We start from the raw sequence: 24,539 nt of genomic DNA on the forward strand, positions 1-24,539 counted from the left end.
TATTTCTGGCCAGTTTTCATATATAATTATAAATATATAGAGATTATAAGCTTTAAATCAAGCTATATTTAATTTCTTATCCCTTATTTTTAAATATTTTATTAGGAACATTCTTCACAAGCAACTGGATTTGTTTTATGATTTTTTTTTACCACGCAGATATACGATCATTTCTGAGATATGTAGGTCATTTCTACGTTTTTTACTAACGTAATGTATATTATTGTAAATACTTTTTAAACTATATCTGCTTGTTTGCTTGATATAAGATCCTAGACATGGAGATTATTATACTAAAAAGAATACATATCTTTGAAGCTCTTGATAATAAAATTAAAATGCCTTCCAGAAAGATTGCATAAATTTACAATCATACTGGAAGCATATATGTGTCTCCATCTTGCCATACCCTCTAAGGTCTAGAACACACATATGCATGCATATTTTAGGTAGGAAAATAGTATGTCAACTACTAATGTTTGCATTACTTTTATTTGAGTTAATATTTAGACTTATAGGCTATTTGTATTTTTCTTGAGTTATTTATTCACGTACCTTAACAATTTTCACTTGGCTTTTAATTTTTTGTCATTGATTTATACTATTTATGTATATATCAGGGATATAAACCATTTATTTCCATATTTGTAGCAAATTTTATCCCAGCTTCCTTGAGGAATAATTTACATATAATAAAATTAACCAATTTTAGATATACAGTTTAATGAGTTTTTGTAATGGTAAGTTGTATAACCATCACAACAATCAAGATGTACAATATTTCCATCACCCCTCAAAATTCCTGTGTTACCATTTACAGTCAATTTAAAGTATATTCTCCCATCTAGCCTCAGGCAGCCAATAATCTGTTTTATAGCATTACAGTTTTGTCTTTTCTAGAATTTCACAAATATGAGAGTATAAAGTATATGGTAATTTGTGCCTCATATCTTTCATTTAGCATAGTTCTTTTTAGCTCGTCTGATGTTTTGATATGTTTCTACCACTGATTTTTTTTTTCCTTGTGGTTATGGTCACATATTTCCTACTCCTTTTTTAATGCTGTTGATTGTGAATTTTATGTTATTAAGTCCTAGAGTTATTTGTTTTCCTTTAAATATTGTTGGATTTTGTTCCAGGAGGCAGTTGTTACTTGAAATCAGTTTTATCCTTTTGAGAATTGTTCTGGTTTTAGGTTAGGTCCAGAGAAGCCTTTAGTATAAGGCTAATTTGTCCCCAAGACATAGGCAATAACCTTCTGGGGAATCTATCTAATATATGAGAAGATCTTTCCACTCTGGCTTGTGGTAACATAAGCCATCCTGGTTTATGCTGAGAGGGTTTTTCTGCTTACATTATTCCTGTGGTGAGTTACTTTCTTGGCTTCAGAAATTTACTCCTCTGCATTCCGCAAGCCAGTGCTCAGCCACAGAGTTGAAAGTACCCCTCTAAAAACCTTCAGAGTTCTCTTTCTCTATGTGTGCAGCTCTATCCTCTCTAGTACTTAAACCACAAATTATAGATACCCAGATCTTCTCAAACTCCAAATTCTGTCTCCTTAACTCAAATACTACTGGCCTCTGTTGGGTTTTCTTTCCCCTGTGTTGCAGGCTGTTAACACCCTTCAAACAGATAGTTGGTACAGTCACAAAGCTTATCTTATTTTGTTCCTTCTCACAGAGATCATTGCTCAAGTCTGTTTCTTGTCCAATGTCTAAAAACTATTATTTCATATATTTTGTCCAGCCATCTCCTTATTTAAAGTAGGTTAAATCTTGCCTTGTTACTTTATCTTGGAAAACAGCGGTAGTCCTGTATTTCTTCCTGTATCAATTTTGTGAAAGTATATTTTCTATGCATTTTCCCCATCTTATTTGTTTTCAAATGTACTGACAAGATTTTTAATAATTTTTAAAATTTATTTTTTGGTTGTCAAATGATCTTTAATTGAAATATTTTCCTTTGTAATCTTCACTAGCTGGGTGTTCCACTGCACCACTGTTGATGTCATCTATGATGCCATAAGGGTGATGGCCACCAGTATCAAATCCCACAAACTGGGCAATCCCCAGGATCCTTTTAATGATTTCAGAGAGTTCTCTAGCTAAAGATCAGTGCTGCATCTGTTGAGCAATGTTGACAATCTCATCAAAAGTGATATTTCCACTGTGCTTAATGTTTTTGTTTTCTTTGTTTCTTTCTGCTTCTTGGTGGTTCTTTGAGGGCTTTGATGATCAGGGAAGAGGCAAGGTACTAGCTCAATCTGGATCTGTCTGTTCTAAATGGTCAGTTTCACTGTAATCCTCAGACCTTTCCAATCACAGCTTGCTTTGGCGACATCATCACCAACGCTTTGGAGACAGACCAAGGGGGCTGTTCTTGGGTGTCAGGGAAGATATGGCACAGATTTCCCCACCAGCGCACCTCAGTTATATGACTTAGGTTTCATTCGGATCAATCTTTGGCTGCATTATGGAGGCATTTGGTGTCAGATAAACACGATTCAGCATGACTGAAGGAAGTTGCAACTTGACCTCCTTCGAGCCAAAATCCAGGAAAAAAAGCAAATTTATATTTTTTAATGCTTACTTTACCTGTAATTAGATCTCTTTTCTTATTTATTATATGTGTGTGTATTTATTTGTGCCTTTTTTATTTTTCTCGCTTAATCTTTCCAAAACTCTATATAGTTACTTTGACTGTTCAATAAGCCAACTTTTGCTTTTGTTAACTCTTTTTATTTGTTTCTTTGCTATTCACTTGATCTATTATCTCTACTATATTTCTACTATTATTATCTCATCCTATTATAATTACTATTATCCTTCTTTCTTCTATTTGGGTTTATTTTGTCATTCTTTTTCTATTTTTTTTTATATCGGACATGTGCCTTATTAATTTTCTGTCTATTCTTTTTGTAGTATAACCATTTAAGGCCATGAATTTGTCTTGGAACATGTCTTTCACTGCATTCCACATATTTGGATGTGCTGTTTCATTATCACCAAGTTTTAAGTAATTTTTAAATTTCATTATGATTTCACCTCTGACAGTGAAAATATTGTTTAACTTGCACATATATGAGGTGTTATTACTGTTTATTCTTTTTATTAATTATTCTTTATTTGTATAATTTAATTTATTTTATTTTTTATTATTAACATCTAAATCGTATTATGGATAGAGAATATTATTCGTGAATGGTACCTCTTCTTCTAAATTTATTAAGACTTGCTTTATGGACTGGCACATGATCAATATTTTTGTAAAATGTGAGCTTGAGAACAATTTACTTTGTTTAATCACAGAATGGGATTTCTTTTACAGTTGATTATTTTAATGAATGTGAAATATATTAAACCTTTCTTTTTTTGTTTCCCATTGATTTATGCTCATAAAGTTACACCTTTCACTATAATTTGATAAATATTCACCTATATTTTTTTCTATTTTTCTGTGTGTTCATATCTTCCCTTAGAATTTCCAAGCCACTCAGAATTTATTTTAGTATAAAGTGTAGGGTTAGACTCTAACTTTTTATTTCTATATATTTAAATGACATAATCCTGTAACCATTAATAAAATTATTTTATGACTGTATCTTACTGATTTATCACTTTTAACATAAATCAATTCTTAAATATGTTTTGGTAGGTCTCTGGGTAATCTATTCTGATCTACTGATACTTTTCTTATTAATACTGCACTATTTTGTTTATTTTACCTTAACGGTTCATTTTAGCATCTAATAGGACAAGCTCTGTCTTATTCTTTTAAAATATGGTGTGAACTATTCATTTAAATTTATATCTATAGATGACCTATAAAATGATTGTCATGAAAAAAATCATGCTGAGGTAGATTAATTTGGTACAATTAGTTTAACAAATCTTAATCTCATCATGTTACTTCTTTGTCGTTATATTACCATAACAATAGCACAGTTTTTCATGACTAAAAACTGCAAATTATGTTTCAGATTTATATTTTCCTCTCCATTTCCCCTTGTACCAGCTTAAATCCCCATTATCTACAAATTTCTCAGAATGTGTTCAGTTGGAATGCTGATGTAGATAAAAGTTTATTGATAAAGATATTTTTCCACCAAATAAATTTGTGAGCATCTAAGTTAAATGATATTAAAAAGGCATTTTACCACTGGAAATTCTCCGAATCTTTGATTCTGATGGGTTTATTCCAATGAGTACATTATTGAGACTATCCAATATAGAAATATAGTAAATGGCATGACTAAAATCTTTTAGCCTGACAGAGTTTTCTATAATCACAACCTAATCTCATAGAATTGCTATGAAGAATAAGTGAGTTAAAACCTATAAAATACTTAGAACAGTGCCTGATACATGGTGAGTAGTCAATACATGTGAGTATTTTTTTTACTCACTTAATTCTTTCCTCTGCCTGTAATGCCTTTCTCCCCATATCCAAATATGCCAAAGACTTAATTGCAATAAAATCTCCTCTTTGAAGTATTTTATGACTACCTCAATCCCTTCTCCTTTGCCATAACCAGAGATATAATCTCTCTTTTTTTAAAGATTATGTCAAATAAGCCTTTTCAATTTGTCATTTGGACAACCAAAATACATCCTTATATATTTCCAAATTTCCCTGTTGGGGCTCTACTGCTCATGGCCGAGAACCACTGAAAGGAGAATTAATTGAGTATTCAATAAATGCATACTTCTTGATTGTTTCCCAAAACAGGTATGAAAATTGATAATGAGCATTCAGTGATTTATCTTTCAAGTATCTCTTTATCAAAATAAGGTAGAACCAATAAATCTGCTTTCAAGTCTACACAACTTTATGATTCTTCTCTTGAAGAGCATGGATCAAACCACCTAAGTATTAAATAATTAATATTCTATTTCCACAAGACATTTTTTTTCCATGTCTCTCTGACAAACGGTGATCAATGAAAAGTATACGTGCTCCCATGAATTGTGTGCCAAGGCCAAAACTAAATTGTTATGTAAAGTGTGAAGCACAGCTTCATGACAGATATATAAAGCACATTATTATTGGGCATTAGCATCGGGCCATTGAACTAGTGAACAAAATAAAATTCTCCAAAAACTGAGTTTGTGAATGTGGATATTGAGTCTAATGGGCCTGAGTTTGAATCCCGGTTTCATTATTTACTAGCTTACTAGCTCTGTGGCCTTGGACCAACTTCCTCACCTTTAAAATAGATGTAATAATATCAGACTCACAGAACTGTTACACAGGGTTTGCACTGTGGAGAGGTGAGTGAGACACTCAACTTGGATGCAAAATTTAGGGTGCAACAAAAATATGAGGTATATCATATTTAATACAATCTTTTAAAACCAAAATTAATACTAAAATTCATAATGAACAAAATATCAACTTTTAAATAAAGGCAAAATCCGGTTCTGTACTTGGATGACTAGACCTCACTCACCTCTCCCTAATACTGGCCTTGGTTGTTAGGGAAGCTAAATGAGATAATAGGCATAGAGTCATGTCTTTGGTATAGTCTCTGACTCGAATAGTCTATTATAAACTAAAATTGAGGAAACAACCTTTGTCTTGTCAAAGTGAATCATGTTTAAATACAAAGAAACCTAACATATTTTCTACTCTGTTTTCAATTTCTAATTATAAAAGCAGCATGTAAGTATAGGTAAAGGTTAGCATCCCCTAAAACCAGAACTTCTAAGCACTTACATACATAAGTATGTAGCAATAGAAAATATAAAGCCTTTAAAATGCCTTTTTATTTTCTTATAGATACTTAATCAGTCTTGCTATCCTCAGTTTCAGTCCCTGTCAGTGTCAGTGATGATCTTGGCAGCGTTTGTTCAGATTCTCCTGTGACTCTGTGATGTTTGGTCTTGGAGGGTATCAGGGGAGTGGCCCTCTGGGTTAAGAGTTGGGGGCTGTGGCTCAGCCTTGGTTTTGTAACCAGGGCCAGTAAAAATCAACTGTTGTTTCTCTGTGGTCCCGTCCCACTTCTTCACTTTCTTCCCTGATGACTGGGCACTGTAGTTGGCTACGTGGAACTCACAGCACTTTCCAGGCAGGGCTGTTCAGGGACACCACCACACCTTCTCCCCTCCCCCTCCTCCTGCAGGGAGCTCTGGTGGCGGCGAGATGCAGCTTCTTTATTTCTCCCTGTCTACTGCCCAACACCCACTGTTCTGACCTTTGGTACCTCTTATGCGCAGATCCCACACTCAGAAGTGCTGGTGTGCAGTTTGGGTGTTTTTTGTTCAGTTTTCAATGTTCAGCTTATTCTTGTTTCAAGGGGAAAGATCTTCCATGTTTTTCCAACTCCAGAATTGGTAGATCTTATGATATCATCAAACTAATTCATTATTTGTAAATGTGATAGTTTAAAAGTGGCATCTCGTTGTTATTCTTTTTGCATCTTTTCATGCATTTATTGGACATTTTTATTTCCTATCTTGTGAACTTTTCATATTTTCTGCCCATTTTACTGCTAGAGAGTTTATTCTATTCTAATTTAATTTCAGGAATCTTTATATATTCTAGATACTAATATCTTGTCTTGTGTATTGTAAATAATTCGGATAATTATACCTAGACCACTGCTTTTTGTTTAAACTTGTTTAGAATATCTTATCATAGAAGATTTTATTTAATTTGATGAAGTTAAATTTAACAATAATTTCATTAAAGTATTTTCTTTACATTGTTTTTTTAAAGATTTCTTCCCCACTAAAAAATCATACAATATGTTATTTTCTATGTTGACTTCTATTTTATATAATGATATTTTATGGCTCATTTAAAAAATCAATTTGGCTTTTGTAATGGTATGTGACGAGTTGTTTTTTTTTTCTTTTTTTCTTTTAGAAGAAATGACCAGTTCCTTCATTATTATTTATTTGAAATGCTTCCTCTACTATACAACAAATTATCATACATATATGTGTCTACTTTGGAGCTCTGTTATGTTTCATTTATATATTCGTCCATCTGTGTACTAGCACCATAGTACTTTAACTATGAAAATTTTATAAAATGTTAGTTTGACAGTCAGAGAAGTTTTCATAAAGAATGTTACTCTCAATTAGGTGTTATAAGATGCATAGGCATTTAACAGTCAATAAAAAGGAAACAGGCCATTCCAGTTAGAGGAACCATGTGCCAATACACAAAGTTATGAAACTGCATGGCATATTAAAGGACTCTCAAGTTGTTTAATATCACTAGAAGATATTTTTTGTCCAGGGTATATTGTGAGGCCAAATAAGATCAAGGCCACATTATAACCAGTTTTAATATCTCTGTTAAGATTTTGGAATTATCGTCAAGGCAGGGTAGACCTATTGGAGGCTTTTGAGCAGGGGAATATGATCAGCTGTTTTTGACAGAACTGTGAAGATGGTTTAAAGAGGAAAGACCCTGTGTAACTGATGTAGGAATTCAGGGAAAGAGGTGATGTTTGCAAGCTGGATTAGTGACATAAAGCTTTGAAAAGAAACTGTTAAACTGTGAAGGAATGATAAGATGTGGTTAATTTAAGGAGACCACTATGATGTGTGAGTTCAGTCATTATACTTTTAATTTATATTTGCATTATTTTGATCCTACATCTTTTTTTTGAATAAGGTAAATAAAATAAATATATTTGGTATGTTAAGTGTGGATGCCTTCCCATGTCATCTAACTTAAGCCAAGGTTGCCTTTGTTACAAAATAGTGTGGCATGGCTGCTTTGTAAATCAAGATTTACAATGTAAAACAGAGATTTTTCATTCACTGAAAGAAAGGAGTCCTGAGAGAATTTTTGACACAACTAAGGATAGACATACCTTCAGTTTGAAAGGAAGCTTAGGAATTGAGAATGAAGGAAAGAGCAAGTGGTAAATAAAGTAGAACTTCAAGTTGAAGGCTAAACAGAAAGTTTAGTAAGCAGGAAACCAAAAGGTTAGAGAATTAATGTTTCTGACTTAACTATTTCTGACTTCTAGTATAGAGTTATAAAGTGTTAATGGGACATTTAAACCTTAAAATGTAATTGTTTAAGAACTTATTAATCTGGTATAGATGAGGCCAGAATTCTTTTTCTTTTAAATTGCTGGAACTACTTGCTGATGTAAGTAAGATAATCAAAGCAAAAGTAATAAAACTTTCACAAACTTCTATATTTTTCCCACTATTTCTATGTGGAATTGCATAGCTAACTTAATTATTTACTGATTATAACTAATTTATTATATTAAAATAATTTTAAAGATAAGTATTAGTGAGTATATAATGTGGATTATACTAGGTTTTTCTTAATTTGTCTATGTCTAGGTAAATTCAAGCTAAGATGCCTGCTATTCAAGTCTAGTGATTCACCACAAATTGCACAGTGTCAACTTCCTTAAATAAAGGCAGAGTTCAGTAGGGAGAAACTCACCTCCTTTCTAGGATTTGTTCTGAAATCTCATCCTCTGAATCATGGAGGAATGTCACACCTCTTGTGCCATAATCTCTGTTTGAGTAAATTGCTATTCTGAGCAACTACTTAAAAATGATTTGGTTCTGTATGTTCAAATATTTTCAAGGTTCTAGAAAGAAAAAAAAGGGGGAAGAGGACCTGATAGACAAGTCTTTTAAAAGCCAGTTCATTGTAGACAGCAAGTAACTTAGGCAGAAATGAGAGGTTTTTAAGCAAGAAGATCAATATTAGTATCTATCGCTCATTGAAAGAGAGTTTGGGATGATCAAAAAGTTCTGTAAATTGACAGTGATGATAGTTACACAACATTGTGAATGTAATTAATACCACAGAGTTGTACAGTTAAAAGATTAAAATGATAAATTTTATGTATGTTTTACCACAATTATTTTTTGAGAGAGAGACAAGTAATTGTAGAGTTCCCCCAAATGATCTTTTTTTTTTCTAATAGGGGAACAATCATTCTATAGATGCTATCTTTATAAAGCTTTAACTTCTTTTGTAAGCATTTGGAACTTGAGTAGTATAAAAATGTTCTCTCTCCATCCTCTGTCCAGGAAGAATATTAGAAGTTTAAATTGAAGTGAGTCAGGAATAGATAAGGTCTCTCAAAGAGTGATTACAGTTAACAAGTGATTAAGAGGTTTCAGTGCCTAAAGTGACCAGCTTCATGTCAAGCCTTGCTGCACCACATCCTCAATCAGAGCCAACAGGTGAGGCAGGAAGCAAACAGCATTTGTGCCCAGGTCAAGACCTAGGACAACATTTCAAAGATGGAGTGGTTCAAGGTGAGTTTTCATTGAATTGCGGGGATCTGATTAAGGTTATTAGGATTTATTGTGGTAGCCGTTCTTTTTACTTCAGGTATTTTGCATTATGATTTTTCTTTTGATAGATTCATGCTATCTAGCAATCAAATTCATAAAGTTATTTTAATAGAGAATATATGTTGACAGCAAAAAATAATGAGATATTGTTATCTACAGCTTATTTTAGTGATTCATGCCTACAGGGAAGTGAACAGCAAGAATTAGTTGAATAACCTCTATACCACCATGTGATGGCAGCTACATGAATTACGAGTTTATTCAACTAAGCTAAAATAACCCAACTGTCAAGGACATGGCTAATATATAAAAGTTTGAAAATTCTTAAAGCATAGGGTAACTTTACTTTTAAACAACATGTTAGTTTTCCTTCAACCTCTAAATATTTTGCTGGCAAAGTGCCACCGTGCCTCAGCGCTCAATGGGAGAAAGAAAGAAAACTTTGGGGATTGTGTTCAGATATTGCCAGGAGAGATTAATGGGTTCCATGCTTAAAATCCTAAGACTACCTTCACAGAGAGTTTTCCAACAAAAGAAATCACTGGGCTCTCTACCTGCTTTTGGCTGCTTTTGATAACAGTTCCCAGTGGGAAAAATGAAGCCACAATCAATGGGAATAGGAGCTATTACATATCCATCTTTATGTAACAAATAATTCACTAGCTGGTGGTTTGGATTTGGTTATTATAATAGAAGAATGATTCTTTTTTTTAAATTAAGTTTATTGGGGGTAACATTGGTTAATACAATGATATAATTTTCAGGTGTATAATATAATTTGGCATCTGTATATTCTACTGTGTGTTTACCACCCAAAGTCCAGTTTCCTTCAGCTATCATATATTTGATCTCCTTTACCCACTTCACTCTCCCCCTATCTCCCTATATTTGACTCCTATTACCTCATCTAAACACCATCTTAGCAATAATGATTATTTTGTCGACTTACTTTATTGAACCAAATTTTCTTTCAATCAAGGTATCTTTAAAGGCATTTTAATTTATAATAATTATTAAATAATTCTTTCTTTAATTTAATTTATATATAAGAAAATTCACGTGTTTTAGTATATCGTATATAGACTGGTGATATTTGACAAATATAAACACCCATGTAACTGCCATTCCAATTAAGATGAAAAAAACATTTCCACTTCCCTCAAAGCTTCCTTTGTGCTCCTTTGTGGTCCATCTCCAACACCTCCCCCATTTTTGCCCCAGGCATCATTTTTTACATTCTAAAATTTACTATAAAAGAAATCATGTAGATTATACTCCTTGGTGTATGGCTAATTTTGCTTAACCTAAGGTGTATGAACTTTATCCACATTTTTGTGTATATCAGCAACGTAGTAGTAGTAGTAGTAGCAGCAGCAGCAGCAGCAGCAGCAGCAGCAGTAGTAGTAGTAGTAGCAGTAGTAGTAGTATAGTAGTAGTAATAGTAGATGAACATACAGACTTTTCAGTTTAACAGCTACAGGCCTTTGAGTTCTTTTTGGTTTTTGTCTATTATGAATTATGCTGCTATGGGCCTTCACAAATAAATATTCTTGTGGATGTATGTTTTTATTTCTCTTGGGTTATTAACTAAGAGTAGAATTGAAAGGTCATGTGATAAATGTATATTTACCTTTATAAGAAATAATAAAATAGTTTAAAAAATAGTTGTACTATTTTGTAGTTTTACCAGCAGTGAATGAGAATTGCAGTTGTTCTACTTTTCTATCAACATTCAATATTATCATTCTTTTAAATTGCACCCATTATAGTAAGTGTGAAGTCATATCTAATTGTGCTTTTAATTACATTTCCCTGATAATTAATAATGACAAGTTTTTTTCCATGTACTTATTAGGTATTACTGTATTTTCTTGTATGAAATATCTGTACAAGTTTTGTGCACAATTTTACTTGTTTATTATTGAGTTGGAAGAGTTCTTTATATATATTGAATAATGGTCTTTGTGAGATAAAGGTGTTACAAATATTTATCCTGGCCTATAGCTTGCCGATGAATTTTCTTAATAGTCCTTTTGAAGAGTAGACATTTTTGCTTTTGATGAAGTTCAATTTATCAATTTTCTTTTTATGATTCATATTTTTCTTTTATTTATAAATTGCTATGTTAATAAATATTGTTAATAACAATAATAACAATTGTTGTTAATATGTTAAGATTATTAAGGGCATGGGCTTGGGAGTTTTTAGACCTGGGTTCCAGGGATGTTGCCACTTACTAGGTAATCCTGGGCAAGTGACCTAAGTGACTTGTTTCTAAGTTTTGTTACATATAAAATAGAGATAATTCTAATATCTACCTTCAAAGACTGTTTTGAGGGTTAAAATTGATAATATATGTAAAATATGTGATGCAGTTTCTAGAATAGCAAGCACTTATTAAATGGTATTGTTGTTGTTACTTTCAAATGTGTGTCTTTTGGTTTTTTGTCATGGTCTTCTTAAACCCCTTTCTCTTTTCTGCCCCTAACTTAGGCAGGCAGCCAATAAAATTTCTCTACACATATTGAGTACCCCAGTCTATAAGAGGATTGTAAGTAAAGATGGCTCTAGCACACTTTGGCTTTTAATGAAACAGTCAAGATGATACCCCCTAAAAAGAAGAGAATCATAAGGGCCAATGAGCATCACCTTGAGTCACCGTTGACCACCTTAAGAAGCAGCTATCCAGTTTTGAGGACTTGCTTCTTTTAGCCCAGAGCATCAAATAATTTATGGGAGACTATCAGGCTCTTTTTTTCAGACATGGTTTCCTATATTTGAATTTGGGTCTCATTCTACTCTAAGAAATTTTTATTATTTTTAATATCCTCTCAAATTCAGAAAGATATTACTCTCCTGACCTTGTCATAATTAATAATAGCTATTTCTTGCTAATGAGCTGTCACCTGCAACTACACATAATTTTTTTGAGAGACCGGCGGGCAGACTAATTAACAAGGTTTGACCACCCTCTCAAATCAGCTGGCAAGAGTTTGGGTTTTGACACTGAAGGAGTTCTTTGAAGCTTACTTACTAATCTTCTCTGCTGTATGGGAATAGTAAATACAGGGTTGCTGAATATGGAAGTTTGTCATCAGTGTTTGCTTAGCTATAAAGCCATCTTAAAGGTCTCTTCAATGGATTATCTGATAAGGAATAGATGCAGTCTCAACTACTTCCCCATGGATAAATACCTACTTAGAGCATTAAATAACAACTGGTTTTTAAAACAGAAACCATTAAAAAATACTGCTAACTGGACAAGTCTTTTCAAGAAGGCTTTAACCTGATTACTTTGAAGATTGCCTTTGCCTTTCTTTTAAATATATGTCAGTTTTTTCCACTCTTATTGTAATAAACACACAAATACACACACACATACACAGAAAGAACAAAAAAGGAAAAGGAGTGCAAGAGGCCTGAGCTAAGAAGCATGATGGGATATGGAATTTTCTGCTCAGTAAATCCATTGGTTAGGGAGGCAATGAAGCATGTTGAAGTGTAGAGTCAAAGCAAGGATTTAAGTCCCCTTTACACCAGTTATTACCTGTGTGACCTTGAGTGACAGTTTCCTTATTTGAAAAATTGGAATGGAAATGCCTATGTTACAAAGCCATCAAAAAAATTCATATTCAGACATAAAAACTTTGTAAGATATAAGTGTTCTACAACAGTAAGGGAATATCAGTAAGGGAATACCATTTATCTCCTGGAACCATCCACGAAAGTGCTTTAAATTAAGATATTCATTGTGATGAACATGGAATTGTACTGTCCAGATTCCTCTTCAACAAGGGATTTGTTGCCCTAACTACTGAAAGTGCATCAGTAGACAGTCTTCAGTTTTTAACCCATTCAGGGACTGCCTCACCTACACAGAACTGCCTCACATTCTTCCCAAAGAGACACACATTTATTTAATAAATGAATAAGGCAAAGATATTAAGTCCCAGCATAAAAGTAGGAAGGCTGATTAAAATGCTTTAGTAGCTGTGCAGGTGAGAGATGATGGAGGCTTGGCCTAGAGTTGTAGCAGTCAAGGTAGAGAGAAATAGGTATGTTGAGGGTATGCTTTGGACGTAGATTCCACAAGACTCAGGAGTGAGAGGAAGAATGGAACAAAGGATATGCCATAGATTTTTGGCTAGGTATATGATGAAGGTTTATTTTTAAAGCTATATTAATTTCTAGATACCTTGTAGACCTCCAGTTAGAGATGTAAAAGATGTAGGTAAATATATGAGTTTGGAACTCAGTGGATAATCAAGGCAGAAAATGCAGATTCAGCAGACATCTGCCAAAAAGCATGGGACTAAATAAGATTACCTCTCTAGGATATGGGAACTTACATCTCTGAATCATGTAGCTATGAAGAAAAGTGTTTGTTAACCTCACAGTCATACTGTTATAGAAATATACCACTTAATCAACTGTATGACTTAAATTTAGTAGCCAGGCTATTTAGAAAGAGGCCTCATTAAAATGAGTAGATTTATGGTTTTGCTGTTTCTTTAAGTTAATAATTACAGAATTCCTACCATGTGCTAAGTGATTTATTTTTATCATATCTTTTAATCTTCATAATATATCTAGGTGAGCATTACTATCATCCCTATGTTATAGGGGAGGAAATCGAGGTTCAGAGTAGTGGAACAATTTGGACCAAATTACACAGTTACCAAATGATGGAGGTCTCATGGCCCTCATGCAGTGCATTATAATAATAGTAATAGTAGCCATTAATGGAGTACCTAGTATGTCCAGGTCCAGTGCTAAAGAACTTTACATGATTTATCTTGTTCTCATAAAAAAAACCCTATTTATTATCCTCATTTAACAGTTGATGAAACCTAGGTATAGAGATGCTAAGTAACTTGGCCAAAATCTAACAGTTAGTAAATGGCAGGTTGGAATTTCAAATATACTTTCAGCTGATTCCCCAGCTCATACCTTAATCCCTATGCTATAATGCTTTTCATCTCCTATGACTTAGGTAAGTAGAAAGGAAAATTTTTCCTCCAGAAAGGAATATAACTATCCTCAATGTCAAGCCAATTGAAAGTGTAGCATTAAAAAATGGTGGATATTTCAAAAAGTAATTTTATTAGGTATAAGAAGCTGAAGGCAGTTACTAAAAATCGAGATTTTTAGAAAGCATCTGTTCAAGTGTTTTCTAAATCTGTCATCTTTAAATAAATGATGGTAAAATATTAATATGATTTTGCTTCTTATTCTAAATAGTGGGCATGAAACAGAATGAAATTACTAACTGACACGGGATTGAACCCATGGCAATGGCTTGTGAATACAGTGATTTTAAACACTTAATGGAATTGAAGGTTCTTCTATTAACCATTTTGGAAATATAAGGAGATGTCCCAAAGATGGGGAGACTTATTTGACGAAGTCCAAAATTCTTCAACATGACATCAACATAATGGTATACCTATGGTTTCTCTTCTCCCATCACTGTTTTTTTTTAGCTTTCAAGGAAAAGATTTCTAAACATGTCATAAATATATCTAATCTCAACAGGTATGTAATGAATACATGCAGTATGCACTACACATTAACAATTTCTCTGGGAACACCAAATTGTTTTTGAACATTTTGGCTGAGATTTGTCTGGAGACCTAGTAATAGACAAATATATCTCTAGAAGCCCCTTATAGATTCAAATAGTCATAGAATTAAAATATAAACCTTTAACACATCAATAAAATAAAATATAAAAATAAATAAAAAACCTCAAGCCAAAGTAACATTCAATAGCATAAATTTAAAGTATCATGACAAACCGTTGGTTTTTAACCAAGCATGTCTCCTCTAAGTAGAGAAGCCTTTCTCTGGAATAAAGCTCAAGCTCAAGGTAAAATGAATTTCTTTTTGCTTGTGATGCTTTCAAAACAAAGTTCTGAAGGTCTCAGTAAGGATTTAATGAATTTTGAATGGATGAAAGTAAAGTCTAAAGTTTTCCACAAGACAAAGACATGCTAGTCAGCAGAGAAGGGACATGTGTAGAATATGTATCTACTTGTCTGTGTGTGTGTGTGTGTGTGTGCGCGCGCGCGTGCGCGCGTGCTTTAAGCTGTTGCTAATCTTTCTCAGCAATCGCTGATTATAAGTACTTAACTTAAAAATAATTATAAGTGAAGTGTCAATATTGGTCAATAATTATGTCCTCGGACAAAACTTTATTCTTTCATTCTCTGAAGCTACTAGAACACACACATGTTTCAGGCACTGCTGATGAGAACATTAAACTGATGTATCTGTATAGCTTACCATATTCACTCAGGCCAGTACTCCAAAGAAGCATCCAAATACTCCCTCTGGCCCAAGTATGTGGGTATGTAGGGAGAGGAAGGATTAATAGTGGTATAGTAATTGGTGCTTATTCTTCTGTCATCACTAACAAACAAGTTTAAATGCTCCTGGTAAGTATTCTTTGAAGGTGTTCCAGATTGGAAGATTACATTTGACTTATTGCAAGTCCTCTGCTTTTTAAATTATATCACAATCATACCAAATTTGATAATGGCCTGATATTTATGTTTTTAAATATTCATTTAGGAGTTTACATACATTTTAAATATGTATTCAGCAGGAACACAGTAAATAATGCCCATTTTCATGACCTGAAATAAAAGTAATTAATAATACTTGATAATAGTAATAATAATAATGATAGAAGTATAAAGACTGCCTAGGATTTTCAAAGTATCAGTTCAGTTAAGCATCATGTCCTGTGAACAAATACACAGCTAAATACATAGCTGTCACACACCAGCTAATTGGAAACATGTCTCTCAGCACATATTTTTCTGTCTTCTGACATTTTGGTTTTCGGTATTATAAATAGAAAGTGCTGTTATATTTCTATTATCTTTTATTTGTAGAATCTGAAAGTACATAGGATTCTTTGAGTTAATCGCTTCTACTTTCCCTCCCCATAAAATCATCCTTTCTATAATACCTATTTCAGATTATCATTTAGTCTTTTTTTGGATGTGTCCAGTAACAAGTAACACGCATCCTAAAAAAGCCACCTTTTCCATTGTTGAAGAGTGCTGACTTTTATAAAAGTCATTTTCTGTGTTGGTTATGACTCTAACCATCACTACTACTTTTACTTCTCTGACTAATATTGAATAAGCCTAATCCTTTTCTACATGACAGTCGTTAACATTTTTTAATACAGCTACCATTGCCCAACCACTCGTGGCAGCCCTAATTCCACTAAACTCTTCTCAAGTTTAAAAACCCATAGTTTCCACATTTGTTTGTTTTTCATGTGAGTTCATCTTAACTGTTCCCTTTCCTTTAGAACTATGTAAATCTGGGTTCAAGTACCAGATCCCTACTATGCGAACTATAAAATGGGGAAAATGATTACTACCACAAGAGATTTTCTGAGAGTTAAATTGACAAGTAATGCTCATTTAATATTATTGGTTAAGCATTATTCTTTTTGTGTTATATATGTTCTCATTTACTTTTAATAACAAACCTATGAGATAGTTACTATTAGTATTTTTGCATTTTTTACATAAGAATTTCTACATTTTTTACATGTTGAGACAATAAGCACTTGTCTTAGGTGACGTAAATAATCATAAGAATTTGAACCCAGGCAGTTTGTCTCTAGAGCCTTCATCTTTAGCCAAAATTATTTACATTTACTACCTTTATTAAATGAAGTGATTATATATGTAATCATATAGTGTCTGATACAGTAGTTGCTCGATAAATGTTTTCTTTCCCACTCACCATTCTGCTACCCCTCTTCTAAGTATTCTTTTGTTTTTCAAAATCCCAAATGTGAACCCGATATATGTGATCTAATAAGCTAAAATAGGCAATTTCTTCCAGTTCTAGAATTGGGTTTCATTTCGCCACTCTATAGATAAGATGAATCTAAGTGAATCATCCTGTCTCTGATGGCTACATGAAGCTCTTCCCTAAGTTATGGTGATTCATTTATTCAATAAACATATACTGAGCACCTGTCACAAATTAGGCACAGTATCATTTGTTAAGCATACAATAGATGGTGAACAAACATACAGTCCCTGGCTTTGTGAAGTTTAGAGTCCACTTTTAAAGACGGATATTGAACAAATAAACACAAAAATAAATATAGGATGAGTAATAGTAAGACATTATGAAGGAAAAGAATAGGGTGTAATAAGAATGTAAGGGGAATGTATTCTAAATTAGGCCAATGGGTGCCTAAGGAAAGATCTTCATGGAAGAATATTTAAGCTGAGACTCAAAGGGTGAGTTGGAGTTTGCTAAAAAAAAAAAGGGTGGGGAAAGAGCATTCCAGGAAGGACTTAAACACAGATTGAAGGCCCTAGGGAGCAGAAGAGCTTGGTCTGGTCGAAGACCTAAAAGAAGGCCATTGTAATTGGGGAAGAGTGAAGAGGAACCAGAAGGGGTCCAAATGAGGTTGAGAAATTAGGCTGAGGCTATAGTATACCAGGGGATTGTCCTGAATTAACAGTGTCACTATGATTAAATGAAACAATGTTGCAGAGTTTCAGTGTTTGGAGAGGCATTTTGAAAGGAGGCAGCTCAAAATGATACAGCAAGGAAACTCCACAAGTTGTTCTTATAACTCATCGAAGGCTTATATGCAAATGTGCAATCTGCCCGTAAATACTGGTAAATCCTTCCCATTAACACCTCCACTAACCAATCACCTGCATATACAACTCCCACTTCAAGTTGCCATTTTGCGCCTAGTTTTTTCCAACCAGTCTTCCTCAGATATTTCTTCTAATCTGAGGTCACCTATGTGTTGAAGGAAATGGTATTCAAGGTGATTTGCACAAGTATCATTCACCCTTAGATATGGGGCTGGGACCTATATAAACTGAGAGAGCTGAGACTAGCCATATGCCAGCTCATTTTGCCAATGGTGATAACATTAAGTCCTAAAGTTAAGCTGTGAAGTCACACTAACATGGTATGAATTCATAACCATGGGTTAGCTCTGCCAGTAATTTATTGTGTGTGTGTGTGTGACTTTGAACAAATAAATTAACCTGAGCCTCAATTTTCTCAACTGAAACATGTGACTAATGAGATTTATCTAGGAGTGTGGTTGTGAGAATTAAATAAGACACTTAAGGTGTATGAAAGTACCTGCGACAGTGCCTGATATGTAGTAGACATTCAATAAATGATAATATTATTTTTTATGACCTGAAAGAGATTAAGTCTCTTCTACAAAGTCACCGTAGGATGACCCTTCACACCCAAATCATAAAGACTCATTTATGTTTTATTATATTTGGAGAAAGTCTTATTTGAATTTTTCTAACTTTTATTTCTACAGTATTTTTATGTAATCATAGTAGCAGCATCTGAAAGGAGCCTTAGAAAACCATTTGTATCTGAACCTTTTAGTGCAAATAGTGATGAAGAGTCCTAATCCTGAATCATACATAACACATAAACACATAAGAAACAAAATCCTAATTGGTTGTTCCCTTCACGCTCTGTGCTAGGTCCTGGAGGTATTAAATATTAATAAACATAATATATACTCTCTAGAAGGTCACAGTCAAGTGGATATGACAGATCTGTGTGAAACTAGTTGTATTACAAGACAAGACCAAACAAGTGTTAAATTCATTCCCTGGGAACACAGAGGAAGGAGCGATGAATTTTGCCTGTGGAGGTGGCCACAACAACTAGACCTTTTACTGTGCGTATCTGACTTCAGTTAGACATGCTGACATCTCCAGACTCACTTGCTTCACAGCAACTTAAAAATTACCTTTTATCTTGTACATACTGACCACATTGTGACTCCACGTGTATTTTTCTCAGATTAATTAACAAGTCATTCCTGACTGTACTAGGGGTTTGGGGGAATAGAGAAGTAAATTATTTGACCCTTGCCCTCAAGTGCATATAGGCTGGACAGTTCGGAAAAAAAAAGTCTTCGAAGATGGCAATTAAAGAATGATAAACTATTCACTGCAGAGCTGCTTTTGAGTATATTCAGAGAAAGAACTCAGAATAAATTGGAATAGTTAGAAAAAAAGCAGGAATCATTTTTCTTTCAGATACAAACATCAGTTCAGACTTCCAGAAATGGCCTACAGATGTTTATAGAGCTATCCAAATATTCTCCAGTGAATAATAACTCAAAAGAGAAAAATAAGTTCAGTGTATCAGAATTTCTCTCAACTCTTGTTAATATGAATTTATAGCTCAGTGCTTTAGGAGTGCTTTATTTAAATTTCATTAAAAACTTTAGCTGGAATGTTTTTATATTCCAAAGACAGGTGGGTTAAGCATGTATTATCAAAGATAATAGACAGACCTATGGGCTCTCAGAGCTGTATACATTTCAGAATAGGAGCAACCTGAATAAGAAAAAAGCAGGGAAGCAATGAAATGCTTTCAACCCTTGCTTTTTTGTCAGATGTGTCTTTGAAAAGGGTGTTTTTGAAGTTTTTAGGTGCAAACACATACTTTTTTCAATGAAATGCCACAAGAAGGTGTGTTTGGAAAGAATCTATTGGAGAGGGAGAAATAAAGAGAGATGCTGAAAGGTATTAATGAGTTGGAAGAAGGTCAATAACCTATTTCTAGCTCATTAAATCTATCATCTGAGTTCATAGTGGTCCCAGGTGGAACTTGTGCTGACATACCCAGAACTCCCTCTCCAGAGAAAAGCAATGGAGAAAAGAGAAAAGTAAATGTGATGGTGATTTGCAGACTCTCCTTTACTTCTAAGTATGATGAATGGAAATTTCAGACTCCTTGGTTTGGGGGTAAGATTTTACATATAAATATGGTTAAAGGCAACTGTGATTAAGAGGTGAAAAATTGTATTAGGTTTTGAAATAAAAACACACTGTTTTTAATGGAATCGAACTGAAGAGCAAGTCTGTCTGTACTTTAAAGGGTTTTATTTAGTGAGCTGACATAGCCTTTTGGAAAATCTTGATTTTGTAATTTAAGACTGCACTTTGGTTCAGATGGACATTTGTTGCTTTATTTAAATTAAAAAGAAAAAAAAACCTTGTCATATTCTCCACAATGACTTATATTTAAACATCATCTTCTAATGAACATCCTCCTTTTAAGATTATGACTTTTTTCTAATCCAGAATAATCGCTATCCATTTTATACTTATAACTATAGTTTACAAGTGAAAAATCAAAACTGAAGAGATCCTAAGTGACTAGCCTAATATGACACAGTAACCATCAGCAGAGAGGAGAGAATCTATATTTTCTGAATTTCAATGCAGTCTTCTGTCAGGCAATGCTGCTTTAAACTAGAAAATATGGATGGAAGTCTAGGAATTGACATTTGAACTATGGATACTAAAATATTTTCTTGCCCCAACTAGTCAACCCTTACCCTCTTACCCCTTATCCCTACCACATCTCATCTACCTTCAAGCTGAAATTCTCTTTCCATTTCTTAAGAATTAATTGTGTTACTTCAAACTCTTGAAAGTCAGTTGTTCTCTTGATCACATAAAATTGTGCTGATCACTTAAAATCAGATCTATCCCTAAGTTCTGATGAGAACAGTTTTATCACATCATTTGGTGGCATGGGTGTGAATAGGCCCAAAGGTGTGTGCTGAACATACATCCCAGAATTCAATTCTATATTGAAGAAGATAGTTGACTCCACAAAGTCAGCTCTCTTCAGCCATTCTACATACAGCAGTTTCAGGAATGGTACCTAAGATGCTGAAATCATTCACTACAGAATCTCTGTGAAAGTTTACTTTCTTTATTCAGGCAAGACTGTGTCAGCAAAAATCTTTATTTTGCTGGAGTTTGTGTGTTTGGGGATAAAAGGGGTTGGGTGGGGAAGGAGCATTTTCCTGATGCTGAATGTGCCTTTTGCCTCTTTTGCAAATAGGCCTACAGAGCTGCTTTGATGCCATGGTGCATTGGTCTTGCTGCCCCTTTCAAAAATGAAAAGAGCTACTTAACTCAACAAAGAGATTAGTTCACCAAACATGAAAATATCACGACTTTCCAATAACTACTCCTGAAGGGTCTGAATTATTAGCCAAAGCTTCCCTAACTTTAAAGATTTGCTATCCACTGCATATGTTGTCTAGATACCCAAGGGACAGGGGCCTTTTATATACTTGGCATGGATGTTGTTAAAAGTTAATTTTACAAAAAAATGTAAAATAATGACTCATACAGATATAAAAATGAACAAATGCTAAAGACTTTATTTAACTCATTAATGAGGAATCCAGTGAAGTGTTATACAACCTATTGGAGAAAGAATTCAAGAAAAAAAGGCCATATTATAGATGAGGAATATAGAAATGTATGTACAAATAGAAGTACACTGGCCTGCCTCGAAGTATGTGTGTGTGTGTGTGTGTGTGTGTGTGTGTGTGTGTGTGTGAACATTGGACACCCAGTGGATAAAATTTACATGTCAATGCTACCCTTAACAAGCCTTATTCTGTCTGATCTCGGAAGCTAAGCAGAGTTGGGCCTGGTTAGTACTTAGATGGGAGACCACCTAGGAAGACCAGGTGCTGTAGGTGTAAAAAAATAAAAAAATAAGGGATTATAAGCTGATAAGGTCCTTGCAATCTGTGAGGTCAACCAAGGGTTGCCTTGCCTAAAAAAAATTAAAAAAGAATTTATATGTCTATGGACAAGAATCAATTTGCATACTATCAGTTTTATACAATTTACAGAGTTGTAAAATTTCTCAAAGTGAGGAAAAGACTAGAGCCAGATATAGTGGAAGGGTGTGATCTAAACAATGCATAGTTTTTCATCCAAAAATATTGTTTTTCTTGTACTTTGTAGGAGAAATGGCCTAGGCCTTGGCAAGACTAACCAGTAAACTAAAAGCCATAGGCTCCCTGCTGCAAGGTCTCCTTGACCCAGAACTGGCCAACTTACAAAAACATTTCTGGAACCTTGATTTAGTATGCCTTTAGCCTTGTGCTGTGTTTTTTCCCCCTCTGTTCCTATTTATTCATATGACAGTTGCAGCGTCGTGGAAAGGAAACAGAAGATGAAATTAGCCACTTCACAGTAAAAGTCAGAAGCTAAAATGCCACATTTCCCATTCAGTTTCCACTCCAGATACCCTTTCTCCACAAAGCAGAATACTTCAAGATGGTAACTCTGTTTCACACCATAAAGCCCAGTTTGCCAAAGCAGTTTGGTTTTGACTTGATAAATGTGTTTTTAGTCTTCTATTTGGCAGATTATCTCTTTTTTTATTTTCTGTATATTTCATTCACTGAGAGTATATGCAGGGAGGCCTGATACAGGCACATCATACACACACCACTTAAGAATGAAATATTCAGATTTACCTCCAAAATGCTAGGTAATGCCCAAATCATGCGATGTGGCTTTGCTGTATGTTTGAAATGAGATGTGCCTTATAGAGAAAATATACTGGAAAGAAACCATTAAAAACTCAAAATATAGCCCTACCTTAACTAGGTTTGTGACCAAGGTGGAATAAGCTTATCTTTTAGCCTCATTTTCCAACTTTATAAAATAAAGGGTTTGAACAAAGCTAAGGTTTCTTTCAGCTCTAATGATTTCAGTATATTCTAGGGATTGACTTTAGATCGACCACAAAACAAATCAAAAAAGAAAAAGCAATACAAACTCTAACTCAAGGTGGCACTGCTAAGCTATTCAATTTCCCTTCTTGACCCTCTGTTTAATTCTTCCCTGTGACTATTGTTGAGAGTAGACCCCTCTCACTTTCAAGTGCTCACTGACCCCTTAACTAAATAATATGAATGGCAACCATTTATTGAGTACTTACTAGTGCAGGAACTCTGCAAGAGACACTATATGGATTACCTCAATTATCACAACCCCATGAGATTTATACCATTATTAGTTTAATTTTATAGAAACAGAAATGAAGCTCTAATATAGCAAATAACTTACTCAGGAGCTGGTAAGCACCAGTGGCAAGGTAAAAACTAAGTCTGTCTGGCTTCAGAGCTCTTTTTACTAAACCATGCTGCTTCCCCATATATTTATCAAATGAATTATGTGCAAGAATTGTGAAAGGCACCATGGAGAGCAAAGCATTGTACAAGATTTAACAACTTCCTTTAAAGGCTTTAGCCAAAGTAGGAAATTGGTTATTCATTTGGGTTTCAGGAACAAGAGAGAGAGAGAGAGAGAGAGAGAGAGAGAGAGAGAGAGAGAGAGAGGGAGAGAGAGAGAGAGAGAGAATCAGAACTGTTTGGAAATTAAGCATTAAATGAATTGTTTCACTAAATTGAAAAGTAAAATACTAGAAGAATAAATCATCTAAGAAAGGAAAACAGACCTGTTAAGTATGAAAGTTCTTGTGATCTCATTTATTCACTCCTGCCCAAACCAAAGGTTCCAACTCTACCATAAATTGCAGTGTGAAAGGGCACAAATTCCTCTTCCTCTCAGAGTCTTGATGTCCTCACTTCTTAAGTAATGTGGATAATGGAATGGTCTCTAGTTCCCTTTAGCTAAGATTCTGTGATTGGATGATAACATGGGACTCTTTTGCCTGCATCATCTGGAATTGAAGAATAGAGACTGAGAAAGATTTCATGTAGAGAGTTGATCCAGTCAGTTATGGCATAAGAATCCTTTAAAGGAAATGTGAATCTCCAGAAAGTCCATAGAACTTGTATAAACATTTTAGTACTAAAACTTAATTGTGATAAGGGAGAAAAAGTGGTACATTCTATAACTATACTTTGAAATATGTCCACAAAATCTTTTGAAATAAAACACATTTGTATTTGAGAGAATGTGTTCAGGCAAATAGGAGGTACCAGAGAGGTAAAGACAGATTTAGTCAGTGCTTCTGGTGCAACTAGTAAAATTTATAGTCCTGTCAGAATTAAAGCCGAATAGTCCTAATTGCTGAGAATTCAGATTAGGCATATTCGTCAGTTATAAACACCCCAACTATCCATCATTACACCTAGGCCTTCACAGCAAATGGAGAGGAATGATGAAGGCATGTATCTTTTACACAGTCTCTAATTTCATCAGAAAACAATCTTTCCTTCCTCCAGAATCTGGAATCCAATTTCAGGAATAACAAATAAACCCAGACCTGCTTCTCTAGGGGACAATATATTAGCCCAGTCACTCACTGACTGGAAATTTAACATCTGTGTAAGAGGCAACATGGTCCTCACCGTCGTATGCAATGAGAATCCAAGATTCACTCTCAGTGCAAACTTAGAAACTTCCAAGG

At 34.1% G+C, this 24,539-nt stretch overlaps 1 protein-coding gene and 1 pseudogene across 6 annotated transcripts in view; one reads left to right on the forward strand and one right to left on the reverse strand.

Annotated features, from left to right (window-relative positions):
- The window catches only part of LOC118607855, a 77,104-nt pseudogene extending 74,565 nt beyond the window's left edge, over nt 1-2,539 (reverse strand).
- The window catches only part of IL1RAPL2 (interleukin 1 receptor accessory protein like 2), a 1,139,149-nt gene that overhangs the window by 961,125 nt on the left and 153,485 nt on the right, over nt 1-24,539 (forward strand). The gene's annotated exons all lie outside the window — the stretch shown is intronic.

Source organism: Rousettus aegyptiacus, unplaced genomic scaffold (assembly GCF_014176215.1).
Source record: "Rousettus aegyptiacus isolate mRouAeg1 unplaced genomic scaffold, mRouAeg1.p scaffold_m13_p_9, whole genome shotgun sequence".
NCBI classification, from domain to species: domain Eukaryota; kingdom Metazoa; phylum Chordata; class Mammalia; order Chiroptera; family Pteropodidae; genus Rousettus; species Rousettus aegyptiacus.